General features: G+C 35.1%; 1 pseudogene; it reads left to right on the top strand.

Moving 5' to 3' along the window:
- The first annotated feature begins 1,364 nt into the window (after positions 1–1,364).
- On the top strand, positions 1,365–5,234 carry LOC109068211 (annotated as a pseudogene).
- The last annotated feature ends 12,113 nt before the right edge of the window (positions 5,235–17,347 follow it).

Raw genomic sequence — 17,347 nt, 5'->3', positions numbered from 1 at the left:
AAAGGGGACAAAAACTGCAGTTTTGAGAGGAGTGGCCAAGCTTTCGTCAGTGGTAGCCAATGGCTCGCTTCAGTGACCCTCTGGCCCCGCCCCTGTTTAGGGTGCCATTTGGGGCAGGGCCAGACTTACCGCCAACTACTGGTGGTTTCAGTTTCATTTTTTTAATCCTTTAATATTTTTATATTCAAAAAACTTTATATTTAAAACATTAATCTCATAACATTGTTATTATGAATTTTAAATATATTCACCTCTGAGTCTCGTTTTACAGTCTGTAAATATTCCTTAATTTGTGTTCTTCTGTGCCACTTCCTAATAACAAAAGCTAAATTATTAACCCTAATTTAATTTAACTGGTCATTTATTCTTCCTGATTGAATTTATTGGCTAATATATATATTTATATATATATATATATATATATATATATATATATATATATATATATATATACGATATATATATATATATATATTATGAATATATTTTTTGACACAACAATTTTTTGACAGCCTACATTTGATAAAATTAGGAAAAAATGGCACTACAAAGGTAAACTTTGCACTTTAAAAAAAGAGTCAAATATCACCTCAAAATGGGAAGGTTAATCTCTGTCATTGATCAGGTGTTCCTATTTTTTATTTATTTTTATTTTTATATTTTCTAAAAAGAAATGGAAGCGTAGAGACCCGAAGAATGTAACGTTACCTTTTAAAAACGAATTGCAAATGTTTATGCAAAGTGTAAACTATTAAATATAGCTAATCTACAAATCATGCAATACTGTACCACTTAATAAGAAGTGTTTTTAGACCAGCTAATCGGGCCAATCAGAGATAATTATTAATAGTTCTGTGTTTTTATGAACTCATTCTTACATTTCACTAATCTTTCTTTCTTTATTTTTATTTTTTTAAACACAAGGGGTCATTAATGAGGCTTACATTTTAACGTGTAAATTCACACACAACATTTAATTTGGCCAGAATTGCAAGGTGCTTGTCTTGATATCCAGGAAGTTTTAGAGAAAATATTAAATAATTTTAATGTTAATATATATAATAAATGGTTTTATAATTTAATACATCTGGTCATCTAATATTAGGCTACAGCGCCCCTAGAGTCCTCCCAAGTGTATTCGTCCACTTCCGCCACTGTCCTCTTCCGCCACTGTTTATACGCTATTTTGCAAACAGAACAGGGCGAAAAGCATTTTTTTCCTCATGCATATTAGAAAACGCAAGGATCATCACTCTCCTTCGATTGGGAGAATACAGTTTACTTTCACTTTACTGCTCTCCGTTAACGCGTTAAAAGAATTATGAATCTTATTATTCATTGGTTCTGTTTTGGTTAAATTTGGGGAAAAGTGGTGAAAATGAAGCTTTTCCTCAATGTACTCGCAGTGACTTTGTTTTTACTCGACCATGGTGAGATTCTCTTCGTTGCAATGTCTTTTCCGTATGTTTCTGTGTCCTGTAGTAGGCCTAAACGCGTCTTTGGTGCTTTAGTGAAGGATGGATTAGGCGCTAATGTTATTGTTTGGATAATAGAACAGAGCCTGACACTCACACACATTGATGGACATTGAAACACATTTTAACAATTAAAAACAACGCTATCGCTGTTCAAACGAGATCAGATCAGTTTAATTTGCTTGAAAAATAGTCTTTTGAAATAGGTCACGTGACTTGGTATAAACAAGTAACGTTAGGCCTAACTAACTTCTTTAAAAGTCGACATTTATGTCAGTGCATAACCTGATCAAATGTAGCTTGGCTGTTATGTGAGTCGCTTCGGTTAAAAGCTTCTGCCAGTTTCATAAAACGTAGGCCTAAATGTTGCCTACACACGTTATTTAGGTGGGAGATTAAGCACTAACATATTTATAAAATGAAGAAAACACAGCACTGTATTGTCTGAGTCTTTATACGGTGCAAACTAATTCTTTTAAGTATTTTATGGGTACTCTGTAATATGATTTTATGAAAATGATTAATTTAATGTTCAAATATATACATGGAAAGGGGGGTGAAAATATGAGGATGTGGATTTTTTGTGTTGTATAAGTGTGACATTATGTGTGACATTATGAATTCAGACACATTTCTCTACTCACAATCTTTATGATCGTGTATATAATATTTTCCCAACACTATTGTATATATATATTTTTTGTTTGTGTTTGTTTCTTCAGGTGTGTCTGGTGTTGAGACAGACAGAGTGTCAGTGATGGAGGGAGATTCAGTCACTCTACACACTGGGGTTCAAACATACCAACAAGAAGATATTAAATGGTATTTCAATGGCACTCGCATCGCTCAAATCAGTGGAGATCTCAGTGATATCTGTACAGATGTTCAGTGTAATAAAGGTACTGAGAGATTCAGAGACAGACTGAAGCTGGATCATCAGAATGGATCTCTGACCATCATGAACATCACAAACACAGACTCTGGACTTTATAGTATGATACAGCAGCAGCAGCGACAGTGAAAAGATCTTTGATGTTTCTGTCACTGGTTAGTCATTTAATTTTAGTGTTTAAATGCAGTTTATATATGTTTAAAATACAAGATCCTCCAGCAGCTGTTGGTTTGTGTTTCAGGTGTTCCTGCTGCTGAACGAGAAGAAGTTAAGGAGGGAGAATCTGTCACTTTAGTTCCTGGTGTAACAAAACACCCAAATGATGTGATGACGTGGTTTTTTAATGACAGTCTCGTCGCTGAAATCACTGGAGATCAGAGTAAGATCTGTACAGATGTTCAGTGTGAAGAGAGATTCAGAGACAGAATGAAGCTGGATCATCAGACTGGATCTCTGACCATCACAAACATCAGAAGCACAGACTCTGGAGTTTATCATCTACAGATCAACAGCAGCAGCAGCAGCTTCAGTTTTAGGAGGGTCAAGAGTTTCAGTGTCTCTGTCACTAGTGAGTGTAATTCAGTGTATTTTCTTTTGAGGAATTTAAAAATCATTTCAGTATTTTAGATCAACCCACTAAGTCTTGGGTTGTGGACTGTTAAAAAAAAATTGAGTCGATGACACTAATGTTATTAACATGCAAAATGCATAATATCAGCCATTATTCGTGTGAGCGATGCTGCTTACAGCTAAGCTCAAAGTGCAGATGCTGTTTGAGATGTTGTAGTAGCTAAAAACAACTGAAGGCACCATTTATGAGTTAAAACAATGTCATACACCTGATGACCAAAGTATAAAGGTATAATTATCAGTCAGGAGATATTGTTAAGTACTGGATATATTATCATTCACTCTCTAGTAATTAATGACTGCTTCTCTTAATCTGTTCCAGGTTCAGGTTTGTCTTCAAAAGCTGCAGCAGGAATATGTGCTGCTGTTGCAGTTGTTCTGCTGCTGGCTGCAACTGGAATTGTTGTGGTTTACTGTCGCCGCAGAAGATACACACAAGCAGCACAGAATGTAAGTATGACATAGGGCTGTGCAATTAATTGCATTCGATTGTCGTGCGCATCGCGTCAGTAAAGCCGGTCCCCGTGATTAGTACTAAATCAGCATCACCTGCTTTCAGATTGAGTGGCTTTCACTACACTGAGCCGTATTTCACTGACATGTGTTAAACGATTAGGGAAAGAAAACCTACCGGAATGAACACAATTCCAAGTCTCTAGTAAACTCAGCAAAAAGAAGAGAAAGGAAACTTCTTTATACTTTCAACTGCTTTTTTCTATCAATTTTTTTATGTGTAAATATTTTTATGAACATAAAAAGACTCAACAACTTAGACATAAACAAAAAAAATATTTCACAGGCATGTGATAAATAGTAATGGAAGAGGGTAAAAGGTTTCTTGTGTGTAAATACTACAGTGCATCTCATCTTCATAGACTTGTGCATCTCATCTTCTTGCTGTGAGATGTTACTCCACTCTTCCACCTAGAAGATTTTCTCCAACACATCTGGTGGTTCATACGCTCACATGTGGTTTGGCTCTGTAAGGATGAACAGCTGTCCTTCTGTCTTGCTGTAGCTCTGTCTTAGGTGTTCTTACATTACAGACACTGCATGCTTTGGTCTCACCTGCAGTCCTCATGCCTCCCTGCAGCAGGTCTATGGCATTTTCACACAGCTGATCAGAGACCCTGAGCATCTTTACACTGGTGTTTTTCACAGTCTATTGAAAGGTCTCTTTAGTGTGCAAAGTTATTGGAACTCTTTCTTACTTTTGCATGTAATAATTGTTTAATTTTTTCCGTTCATGAATCAAGAATAAAATTACATTGAATTTATTTTATGCTTATTTGGATTATCTTTAAAATACATTATACTGAGAAAGTGTAATTTCAATTTTTGCTGAGTTTATTTTGTTCTTTTTGTAACTTAAACATCAGACCTCCTTAGTAATTTTACCTTTTTTTGAATGTGTTTTCTTACAGAAGGATGATGATGATCCAAAAGATATTCCTTTGAGTAATGGGATGCCCTTAAATCAGGCTCAGGCCTCGGCTTCCAATTAAACAATGTAACATCATTTATAATTTTGATACTTTAAAAAGGGACACTAAAGAGAATTAGGAAATGATGAAGAGAAGAAGATCAGCTGAAACTCTCGTCACTCACAAAGTGATCCCAAGACATTTTCTGTTTCATGTCTATTGCACTATGTATACAGTTAAAGGTGGGGTATGTATTTTTTCAAAAACGCTTTAGTGAACTGAATCGAGCCGAGTAGCAAAACAAACTTGTATCCAATCAGCATTAAGGAGCGTTTCTACTTATGATGGGGAGGATGGAGCGTTCAGCGCACAGGACGGACATTAGCCGAGCGACGACAGAAAGATAGAGATGGTGAGATAAAAACAAAAGAGGAAAAGGTCTGTGAAACAAAAGAAGGCTTATGATAAGGCAAGAAGTAGGACTCGTGTAAATTTCGGATCAGCTTTCCAGCACTGGAGAGAACTCAAGGAGCGGGAAGGCCTGCGATCGGACACTGAGGTTGCTTCGTTTCTTCTCGATAGTTGAGTAACATTGGTTTTGCTTTGTTTCACAGATCTAACATATGTTGACTTTTGCTTAAATATGCTTGTAATTTTCGCTTGTTAGTTCATCTGTTGTTTGTTGTTTAACAATCGTATTGTTGTTCCCTTCAGCTATGATAAAGACACTATAAGTCTGGTGCGAGAACGCACGTCACACCTGTTCATCAAATTCATAAAAAACCAAGGCATTAATGTTTGCCTGCAAAACCACCACTGGCTCTCCAACCCTTTTAGTAAATTCATTACTTCAGACTTATGTGCCTCTAGAAGCTTGTGTTCTGCAAGTGAACATCGCTTTATTGCTCTTCCTAAAGAGACTCACAATCACTTTCACAGACTTTTACATTAAATGTTCCCTCCTGGTGGAATGACCTGCCCAACTCAATCCGAGCAGCATCTTCAAGAATCGGCTAAAAACACATCTCTTCCATCTTTATTTGACCCTCTAACTCTAGCACTCTCTATTCTAATTTATTCTTTATATATAAAAAAGCCCTTTTTAGACTCTATTGATTTAATAGGTGCTTGTTTCCTTAAAAAAAAAAAAAAAACTAACACTAGCTTCTCTAATCTTTTTGTATTCTGTTTTCTTTTTATTTATTATAAAATTAACAAAAGCAAAAAATGCCTCTACCACTAGCTTGCTCGATTCTTTTTGTATTCTATCTGTTTTCTTTTTATTTATTTTATATTTAAAAAAAAACTTGCGTACTGCATTTAGCTAAATGAGACTATATATATATATATATATATATATATAATGTACATGTTATAAATAATGGATTTCTTTCATGTTGTACAGTCGTGGCCAAAAGTTTTGAGAATAACATAAATATTGGAAATTGGAAAAGTTGCTGCTTAAGTTTTTATAATAGCAATTTGCATATACTCCAGAATGTTATGAAGAGTGATCAGATGAATTGCATAGTCCTTCTTTGCCATGAAAATTAACTTAATCCCAAAAAAAACCTTTCCACTGCATTTCATTGCTGTCATTAAAGGACCTGCTGAGATCATTTCAGTAATCATCTTGTTAACTCAGGTGAGAATGTTGACGAGCACAAGGCTGGAGATCATTATGTCAGGCTGATTGGGTTAGAATGGCAGACTTGACATGTTAAAAGGAGGGTGATGCTTGAAATCATTGTTCTTCCATTGTTAACCATGGTGACCTGCAAAGAAACGTGTGCAGCCATCTGCATGAAAATGGCTTCACAGGCAAGGATATTGTGGCTACTAAGATTGCACCTAAATCAACAATTTATAGGCTCATCAAGAACTTCAAGGAAAGAGGTTCAATTCTTGTAAAGAAGGCTTCAGGGCATCCAAGAAAGTCCAGAAAGCGCCAGGATCGTCTCCTAAAGAGGATTCAGCTGCGGGATCGGAGTGCCACCAGTGCAGAGCTTGCTCAGGAATGGCAGCAGGCAGGTGTGAGAGCATCTGCACGCACAGTGAGGCGAAGACTTTTGGAAGATGGCCTGGTGTCAAGAAGGGCAGCAAAGAAGCCACTTCTCTCCAAAAAAAAACATCAGGGACAGATTGGTCTTCTGCAGAAAGTATAGTGAATGGACTGCTGAGGACTGGGGCAAAGTCCAATTCTCCGATGAAGCCCCTTTCCGATTGTTCGGGGCATCTGGAAAAAGGCTTGTCTGGAGAAGAAAAGGTGGGCGCTACCATCAGTCCTGTGTCATGCCAACAGTAAAGCATCCTGACACCATTCATGTGTGGGGTGGCTTCTCATCCAAGGGAGTGGGCTCACTCACAATTCTGTCCAAAAACACAGCCATGAATAAAGAATGGTACCAAAACACCCTCCAACAGCAACTTCTTCCAACAACCCAACAACAGTTTGGTGAAGAACAATGCATTTTTCCAGCACGATGGAGCACCGTGCCATAAGGCAAAAGTGATAACTAAGTGGCTCGGGGACCAGAATGTTGAAATGTTGGGTCCATGGCCTGGAAACTCCCCAGATCTTAACCCCATTGAGAACTTGTTGTCAATCCTCAAGAGGCGGGGGGACAAACAAAAAACCCACTAATTCTGACAAACTCCAAGAAGTTATTATGAAAGAATGGGTTGCTATCAGTCAGGATTTGGCCCAGAAGTTGATTGAGAGCATGCCCAGTCGAATTGCAGAGCTCCTGAAGAAGAAGGGCCAACACTGCAAATACTGACTCTTTGCATAAATGTCATGTAATTGTCGATAAAAGCCTTTGAAACGTTTGAAGTGCTTGTAATTATACTTCAGTACATCACAGAAACAACTGAAACAAAGATCTAAAAGCAGTTTAGCAGCAAACTTTTTGAAAACTAATATTTATGTAATTCTCAAAACTTTTGGCCACGACTGTAGACTCCTTGTTCACATTTAAACAGGTTATAATAGTATAAAGAGCAGGTTGGACACTAGATGGTGCTGTGGGGTAATTTTCACAAAGCAATTGTCTACACCACATAAGGCTGTCTAATTCTAAACTTTAAAATACATTTATTTTAATTACAAATTTAAATTATGAATTCCATTCATAAAAACGGAATTTACCGTGCAGTGCGCAATGTTACAGAATGAATAGTGCAGATGCGCGGTATTAATATTCACATACACTAGTCCATATTGCAGTTTGATTAAAGTGTACTGACTTGGTCATAGGACCCTATATTGTATACAAATTAATAAATTAAGTATTTTTTATGAATTCAATTAATTAGATATGTTTTTGATTAAACCATTAAAATGGAATACAGAAAATATTTAAATGTAAAGCACAGAATTTGGGCCTTAAGAATGTAGTTTTTATTAAACTTTTAATTAACTGCTTTTAAATTAAACAAGTTTCATGAGTTCAATTAACTAGACATGTTTTTTTTTATTATTATAATTTAATATAAACCATCCATTAAAAAAAAATGATTTCAGAAAATTTAAAACTGAAAAAATCTTAATTTGGGAAAAGTAATACGGATTTCATAGGGCCCTACAAATGAAAATATCATGAATCTATAATTAAATACTAAACAACAGTCTACAACATGAAAGAAATCCATTATTTATAACATTTACATAAAAACATAAAAAAAAAAAAAATTGGACACACAACTATGGGACACAGTCTACAGCAGCGAGTATCATAACAGTGAAAGGAACCTAAAGATTGTAAATGTGTGAAATTGTATAGGGCCCCATTCTTGTATTTTGTCTGGGGCCCCCAAATCACTAAATCCACCCCGTGTTAAGTCTGCCCCTGAGGTCAGTGTTTATCTGGTTAACATGACCAGTTAACCCCTGCTATTATATGCTGTAACTAGGGATGTAACGATGCACCACGAGCCAGTTGAAAATCTATACAAAATATTTGACGATACAAATGACATTATAAATGAACTGCGATACAGTTTGGGGTAGGAGTTAATATGAATGTATCTCTGATCTAATTTAGATGAAAAACAGCTCATGCGGCATGCATGCAGTATATTTGTTTGGATCCTGATTAAAATACAAGTTTGTTGCCTCTAACTGAACGGAAAGCGCGCAGGCAAAGCCTTAGTTTGTTTATATGAAGAGATGTCTTTTATTTGTGTTATTTATTTGATTTGGGGTTTGTTTTAAAAATTGTATATTTTGTCATGAATTTATAATTTGTCTTAAATCTCCTTTTGTTTAAAAAAATTAATATATGAGTATCATAAGTTGAATGAATTGATACATCCCTGTAACTACACCATTATGAGTGCAAAAATCATCTTTCTACATTGCTTGTCATTTGTTTTGGTGTTTCAGTAGATGTTTCATTAGTGACATTGTGAAGGCTTGAAATAAATGTGTGTGTTATCCCTGTCTGACAAAGAGTGATCATTCACATGATATGGATCAGGTGTCTCTCTACATGCCTAAAAATACAAAAGAACCTCGCCAACACTGGAAATCAGAAATAAAGGGTATAAATGTATTAATAAAATATAAATAAATGGCATTGCTTTTGAACTTTTAAATTCTGATTGAGTGAATTGATTTCAATTTTTACAGTATAATTTGACAATTTACGTTTCACCTTTGGACAACAGCACTGTTATGCTACTGGGAAAAAATACAAGATTATTATTATGCAACATTGCTAGTTTTAGTTAAAATTTAACCTCAAAACTAATTTAAAAACTAAAGTAATTATTACAATAGCAAGCATCAGTCATAAGCTGTTAATCACACATTGCATTTATTCTTAAAATGACTTCCAGACAGAAACAGGATATGGCATTTATTGACTTAAAAAAAAGAATAGAATAGAATAGTTCTTAGACGGAACTATTGCTAAAGCTGGAAATAACTGAAAACCAGCACTGCTTAACTGCACGATCACTGCATGAGTATATAAGATCATGATGCATACAGTATGCAAACAAAATATATGATATTGTCCTATTCCACAGTAAATTCCATATGATTTAAGACCTTTTTTGTCAAACAACGGCATTGATGTGTTTAGTATAGAAGGCCTATTGCTGATTTTGTGTTGAGCAGAAGTGAAATGGTTACACGTGAGCAGGAATGGAAAAAAGCCATTGACACAATTTCCACACCTCAGAGACACGCTCACAAACAGACATCGACCACAAGACACATTAGACACATTCTCATGAACAAGCTGTGTGTGACTGTCACAGATCAAAACACATTTGTGTAGAGATGTAAATAAATGTGAACATAGCAGTCTTCACTCCTTTTGATGAGTATTTTGCATCTGCATATTATGCCATTTTCATGAGTTTTCACACATTTAAGGGTAAAACATAAAATTGCTCCATTTGATTTAGAATTGTATTGCAAGGCAAATGTCTTTGAAGTTTTTGCGAGACCAGTGCACACTTTAAACCCCTCAGGATGACTGATTCTCACCAAAGACTCAGACTCAAAAGTTGTCGCAAGCCATCATCTTCTCTTTGTGATTGGTGCATAATCCACACATGCTCCTCTTCAGCTTTCTGTAAAGAAATTGCATAACATGAGAAAATAAGGTTCATCCTGAAGATTGCAATGTGATATAGTTTTTTCTACTATGGAATGATGCTCTTATGGTGTTTATAAATATCTGAAATGGTGCTGTAAGGCTGGTTTCCCTACAGTTGTTCATGCTTGCCAAAAAAATAAAGAAACAATGTCAGCACAATGGTATAAAACTGTAATTTTTTTGTTTATTGCCACCCAGTGCCACTTATACCAACAATGGAAATAAGCGCAGTTAGAATAGCCAAATTGAGTGATTATATTGTATTGCAATAGGTAGCACTTTAATGTTAATGTTGAATCAAGACTAGTTAGCACATTATTTATGACTGAAATGGTTTAATGAAAGTATTACATTATGTTTACACTTGAATTGGTTACAAAATAGATGAAGGATGGCCAAACATAAACAGTTAAATGTACCCAGCATGTATGTAAAAGTTACCTGAGAGAGAGAGAGAGAGAGAGACAAAAAGAGGGCCCCAGCAAAGAAAGAGAGATCAAAGAAAAGAGAGACAGAGCGACAGTTACCTTGACCACGTGACTAAAAACCAAATGTGAGACATTTAAACTGACCAATCAGCAGATTACAGCTTCCCACTGTGCAAAGGGTGTAATAATTAGCAGACCCCAATGTACACATGTTGGCCTATCTGTGCCTTCAGGATTTCCAAATAGAAGAAAACAGATTTTGGAAAGGAAAGCAAAGGTCTGTGATAATTTTTGACCCTACAGTGCTGTTATGTGTGTGATGGCCATCTGACTGACTGCTGAAATTATGCAAAGACACTCAAAACAATAATTAATTGTATTACTGGTTTATGTGTGTTTATGTGTTTCTTTTGTTGAATGTTGGCTCAGCGTAAGTGATCTCATCTTCGTGAGTCTGGACTGTTTCAACAACAACAACAACAGATGCATTAAAATGACATTAACATATTTAATTTGACATTTGGTCTATAATTTTTCACACAAATTCTTAACAGAGTATGAGGTGTTATTCATTAAATTTAAAGTAATATTCTTTAAACATAGCTCTTTACATATCAATCAAACCCAGGCAGGATGTTTAATAAATGTAATTTGTATGCTTTGTATGCTGAAATTAAAGCTAAACCCTCTGGTGCTGTTCATGTTTTTTTTTTTTTTTTTTTTTCTTCAGTGAAATGAGTACTATATTTTAGGGGATTTTAAACTGTCATAAATCTGTCATAAAACTGTCATTAAAAAATTGAAATAATTTTTTTTTCCCCAAAAAAATTTGAAATAATCTAAACAATATATTTCAAATTTGAAATATCACAAAAAAAGAGAGATTTTTTCGTAAGAATTTGTTTGTGCAAGAAAGTTGAGTCATTGCATATACAAACAGACGTGTATTATGATATGAGTGAAATCTACAGAAATTGCCAAAACTACACATATTATTTTGGTTCTTGTCTTAAACAGAAACTAGGGGAAGTTAACTACAAAAATACTTGTTGAAGTCAGTCTGTAACACTTGCCTTGTTGCTCTGTTTTTCTGTGTTTCCTGTAGAAGCAAAAGATCCCAAATCCAGCCATAATCAACAGAGATCCAGCAGCAGCAGCAGAGAACAACTCTATCAGAGAGAATGAGTCTGGAATGGTAATCATTAATGTAAGTGAATGTGTCACAGACAGAGATCAGGTCAGCAAATAAACACACATATCAGCACTGATATACCTGCACATGTCTGACAGAGTTGAGTGATGTCCAGGTGTTGAGTCTGATTAGTGAATGAATTGTTGAGCACACAGCTGTAGGTGTTTTTATCCTGATACTCCACCTCCAGAGGTAGAGAGAGACTGATGCTGAGATCAGACACACTGATGCTTGGACAATAAACTGTTTCCTTTGTACCAGGAGAGAGTCACATGACCCACATTCACCACTGAACACACCAATGAACAATTCTGCTGTGAGGATGATGATGAAGAAGAACATTGTGAAGCGTTACTGCTGATGACAGGAACAGGCAGACGAGCTGAAAACATGAGAGAATAAGAAGAATACAGATAAATCTTAAAAAAAAAATGTTTGGTTTAATGCGCTCAGTCACTGTAAAAAAAAAAAGGTTATTGTGAAATTACAGTATGTAATGGGACCACATGTTTTACTGTATGAGTGCCTTGGTTACCTTGCCAACCGGCTTACACTAGTGACGTAAGGCTGTGTGTGCCTTGGCTACCTTGTCTAGGTGAGGGAGCAGAATATGCGTTGCTCATCTTGTTGGACGTTGTTGGGATTGTGTTATTGTAACTTGATTGTAAGGTTGGTAAAAGTTTGAGTGAACCATTGAAATTATTACTGTTCTCTCTCAAGAGTGTTACAGACCGCTGATGTAATCTGATAAGTTTGGTTTATGAATGCTGTAGGGGCTAGGCGCCATTTATTTTTGGACATGTTTTTCTCCTGTTTTTGGATTAGTTAAGGAGTAAGGGAAGTGTTTGTATTTTGAACCCTAGACCTGGAGTCGTAACAATTTACATAACTCTTATACTATAATTTGATAAATGAAAAGCCATAAACTGAACCGATAACTGAATTGTCCTCGTCTGTATCGCGATGCATCGAAGAAACAATTAATTTCAACACCCCTTGTTCTGACGCTCCATCTACATGTTAAGCATTTCCCTTGAAAATAAATGAACGTGTCATTATCTTTATGCAGCTAACAAACATTGTAACCGTACTGAATGTGATTGCTATTTCGCCTTAACTTTCTCATCCATACTTTAGACAGAATATACTCCAGAGATATAAACAGTAGACCATTTGCTGCTGCATAAACACAACTGCATAACACTCCAGCTTATGCTTAGTAAATCACTCTATAAACAGACTATAAACATGACGCTTAGTTTAACTGTATTGATTGTTTATTTTGGTGTGACTCAGACATGCATCTGAATCAACCAGACACATTTAGCATAGCTAATGAAAACATTGCTCTTGGAAATAAATGAAGGCTTCATAAGACTTATACTGCTAAATATGATGAACCCCATGTAAAGCACAAATGCTTATATCCCTTTAAACGTTTTCATATCCGTGCTAAATGAAGTATAAAACAGCAATGACATACAATAGACCACTAAACACAATGTGCAGCAAATGTGCAATGTGCAACTGATGACATGACGTTAGTTTAAACCTTTGTATTACTTTCACAGTATTTCACAGTAGGACTTCTCTTGTATTTGTCTGCACTCTTTGTCACGCTTCTGACTTGGCTAGATCAGAAATTTGAATATGAACATGCAAGGCCCAAGATCCAGAGCAACACTAATCACCATTATGGTGACTTCAGAATAATTACAGTAGTAAACGATTACATTTCTTACAGTTTCATTGTTAAAGACAACTTTATAATGTGAATTCACATTGAACCAAGAGCAGTGAATGACTGTGATATTAGCATCATTCTGTTGTTGACAGTTATTGTAAGAAAATGATCCAGTATGCATTTATTTTACAGTCAATGGATGAGTGTCATTATTAATTGTAAACTAATACTCTGCACTAATGTGTCACATTGGTTTTGATTTTGGTTCACTTTTTTTCTCGTGTTTTTCACTTTGCAACTGGTTCATGTTTCCCGTCATGTATTTCCTTGTACCTCATGTTGGCGTGCCATGTGCTCCCCCGTATATGTGTCATGTTCTGACTGGTTCACTGTTTTCTTGTCTCTCATCTAGTACTGGTGGTTACCCACTGTTTGATGAGTCCATGTCTAGGTCAATGCTCATTTTATGCTAAAGTCTATGTTTATGGATATTTTCAAGTTAGGTCATGTTTTAAGTTTAATTTTCCACTTGTAAATTTTTATTTGTTTTCATGTCAATAAATGCACTTGGGTTTATCAAGCTCACCTCCAGTGGAGTATGTTACATAATGACAATTGTGAGTGTGTGCGTATTTTGTCACATACCAAAATCTTAAGTCAATTTAAAATGCAAATAGTTCCAATAAAATAAAACATGTTGAAAGATAGGACAAAATGAATTACTCACCATAGACAGAAACACTGAATGTTTTTGTTCTCGTTCCAGCTATCTCTAGTTGATAAACTCCAGTATGTCGGGTTGTGATGTTAGTGATGGTTAGAGATCCAGTCTGTTTGTCCAGCTTCAGTCTGTCTCTGAATCGCCCATCAGGACCATCAAATGTGGAGAACATTTCATACTTTCTATTGATTTCAGCTATAATGAACCTTTCAGCTCCATATTTCCACAGCATACTATCGTCTTTCTGTATTTCAGTAACATCAATGTTTAAAGTGACAGAATCTCCCTCCGTCACTGGCACTGACTGTATTTCATTTGTTTCAGCACCAAACACACCTGAAGAACAGAATTTACACAGTTTAATACATCTGATGGTTTACAGATCCTGAAATCAGCTGTAGATATTATCGTTTATATGTGAACTTCAGAACATTCAGAACGGCAACAGAAATGCAAACTAAATGAACGCTGAGATTTTAAAAAATGGGGGTGACAGTTAAGGGGTTAAGAACAGACAAATATTTAGGGTTGGTTGCATACAGATAACCCCTCGTTTGTTAATAATTCTAACCTTTGATAATGTGATTAATACTTTAATCTACAGTTTATTTTGTCTGCCATAGATTTGCAATTGTAATTAAACATCAGTAATGTAAATTTTTCCTCTTTGACCGACTACTAGAAAGTTTCTCTCTGACGTACGTAGCTCTTGCAGATATGAAGAAAATAAATGTGTAAAATAACATCTGTCTTTATAAACCGCCACTGTAACAGAGAGAATGTTAAAATCAAACAGAGAAAACATTGTGTTTATGGATTTCCTGTAAATATTTCTTATGTGTAAAAAAAAAAGAAATAATATCCTTAATCTTTAATTTGTTTTAAAGTTATATGCTATAGAGGAAAATCTGTGTTTAAAATAACAATTTATTAACAAAAAATACTTGATAATTATTGCAAATTGAAAGTACAAGTCAAATTGTGCTGGATATTTTCAAAACCTTTAAAAATAAATGATTTACACTTTCAGCTGTAGACTAATTCAGACTGATTCAGAGTCCCTGCACATTTTGACTAATACATTTTCATAACTTTTGTACATGTCTATGATTACTGCAGAAGTAAATATAAATTTATCTTCAAAATAATATAAAAATGGCCTGATATCTGAAAGCAAATAAATGAAATGTTTTGACTCTCTGAGCTTCAATGCCGAGCAAAAAACAGAGACGTTTACATTCAGTGTTTTCATGTCCTTTCCACACCTGGAAATTTCGATTTAAAATTCTGAATCATTTGGTACAGCAAAAATATCTAATTTGAACAGTATGATGTCAGGAAGAAGGTATCAAAGTGAGCAGTACCCTTTTAAAAGATGCACTTGTGTACCTTTTTTTATACAGTTATATACATAAAGAGTGCATATTAGTTCTTAAAGGTATATTTATAAAAGTAAAGTGTACACACTAGTACCTAAATTCATATAGTAAACCATAAAAATGTATAAAATAAACCATAAAAAATGTTTTTAGAACTTACCAGTCAGACTCCAGCAGCACAAAAAGAACAAAAACGTGTGAAACATTTTCTTCAGTTGTTCAGTGTCTGATGTTATAAAACTATCCTCTGAAAACACTGAAGCTATATGTGAATCCTCCTATGAACAGTCTGACCCTTCCAGTTCATACACTGCATTTGCTTACAGAGTTGGGGGGGGGGTTACTTTTAAAATATGTTCCATTACAGTTACAAATTACTGAATAAAAAAAGTGTCCAGGAATGTAAATCAAGCTCCATAATGAAAGTAATGTGATCTGATTGCGTTTGAATTTCTTCAACGTCACATGTAAATAAAGTGTTGTGATTTTAAAATTGTGCAATTTAAGTGTTTGGGGGGAAAAAGTACAAAGTTAACAGCATGTGCGCTCTAACAGTGGCAGTTTTACTGAGGTTCAAACTGAAACCTGCTATGGTTGGGTTTCTTCAGAAATGTGGCTTGATTTGGACAAACATCTAGAGGTGAGAGTGCTACAGATCAGTTGTTATTGTTAGTTTGTAGGTGAAGAGTTTCTTCCTGTCCTGCTTCTATATGAAAAGCTTTGAACTTTAATCTACAGAAACATGATGAGAAACTGCACAATGATTTTATTTAACACTCATTTAACACTCAACAGTTGGAATGAACACCAAAATGCTTTATTTTATTATTTTTTTTTTTGTTCTGATTACTTTTTAAAGGGTGTACAGCTCATCTTATATGCATACAGTGTTCAATTAATTGAAATTTTACTTTAAATATATTTGGCCAAACCTGCACGCAAAACCCAAAGACACTGGTGCCATTACACAATCCTGGGATAATCAAACTATAAATATGAAAAGAAAACAAATAAAGAAAAAAATAATAATAATTAAAATAAGCAATAGGAATACATTAATTTCCTGGTCCTTTGATGGGGTGATATTCATAAGGGTTGTAAGGGTCTTTGAAAATGCACCTGTGTGCATTTTTTGCATGCAGCTGTGAAAAGTTAATAAAAAGTAGATAAATACAGATTTTTTTTTTTTTCTGGTGTTATTCCAGTGGTGTTATTTCTCAATTGCTCAAATCCTTCATTAGAACATTTGAAAAACGCACTTAAGAGAATCCAGTTATTTAACTACTGCAATTACAACAGGAAACACACTTTTTAAGGTGCACAATCTCCACCTCCAACATTGCCAAAAGACAATGAACACAATTCTGTACAAAACTTACATTTACATTTACATTTACATTTAATCATTTAGCAGACGCTTTTATCCAAAGCGACTTACAAATGAGAACAGTAGAAACAATCAGATCAACGAGAGAACAACAACGGTATGCAAGTGCTATGACAAGTCTCAGTTAGTCTAGTACAGAAAAACGTAGCCAGGTTTTTTTTTTTTTTTTTTTTTTGAATATGATAGACAAGAAAAACGAAAAGGTAAGTACTAGTATTAGTTGGTTAAGTGCAGGCAAAAAAGATGAGTCTTTAGATGTTTTTTAAAAATGAGTAAAGACTCAGCTGTTCGAATTGAGATCGGGAGGTCATTCCACCAGCTGGGCGCAGTCCAGGAAAAAGTCCGTGAGAGTGATTTTCAACCTCTTTGGGATGGCACCACAAGACGTCGTTCACTTGCAGAGCGCAAACTTCTGGAGGGCGCATAAGACTGAACTAGTGAGTTTAGGTATGACTTAAATAAATATACATTATAAACATAAATGTGCCAAAAATTATTACCTATTTTTATTAGCCATTTCACACAA

Source organism: Cyprinus carpio, chromosome A22, assembly GCF_018340385.1.
Source record: "Cyprinus carpio isolate SPL01 chromosome A22, ASM1834038v1, whole genome shotgun sequence".
Taxonomy (NCBI): Eukaryota; Metazoa; Chordata; class Actinopteri; order Cypriniformes; family Cyprinidae; genus Cyprinus; species Cyprinus carpio.
The sequence above is the reverse complement of the archived record's forward strand: the minus strand, read 5'-3'. Positions and strand labels throughout refer to the sequence as shown.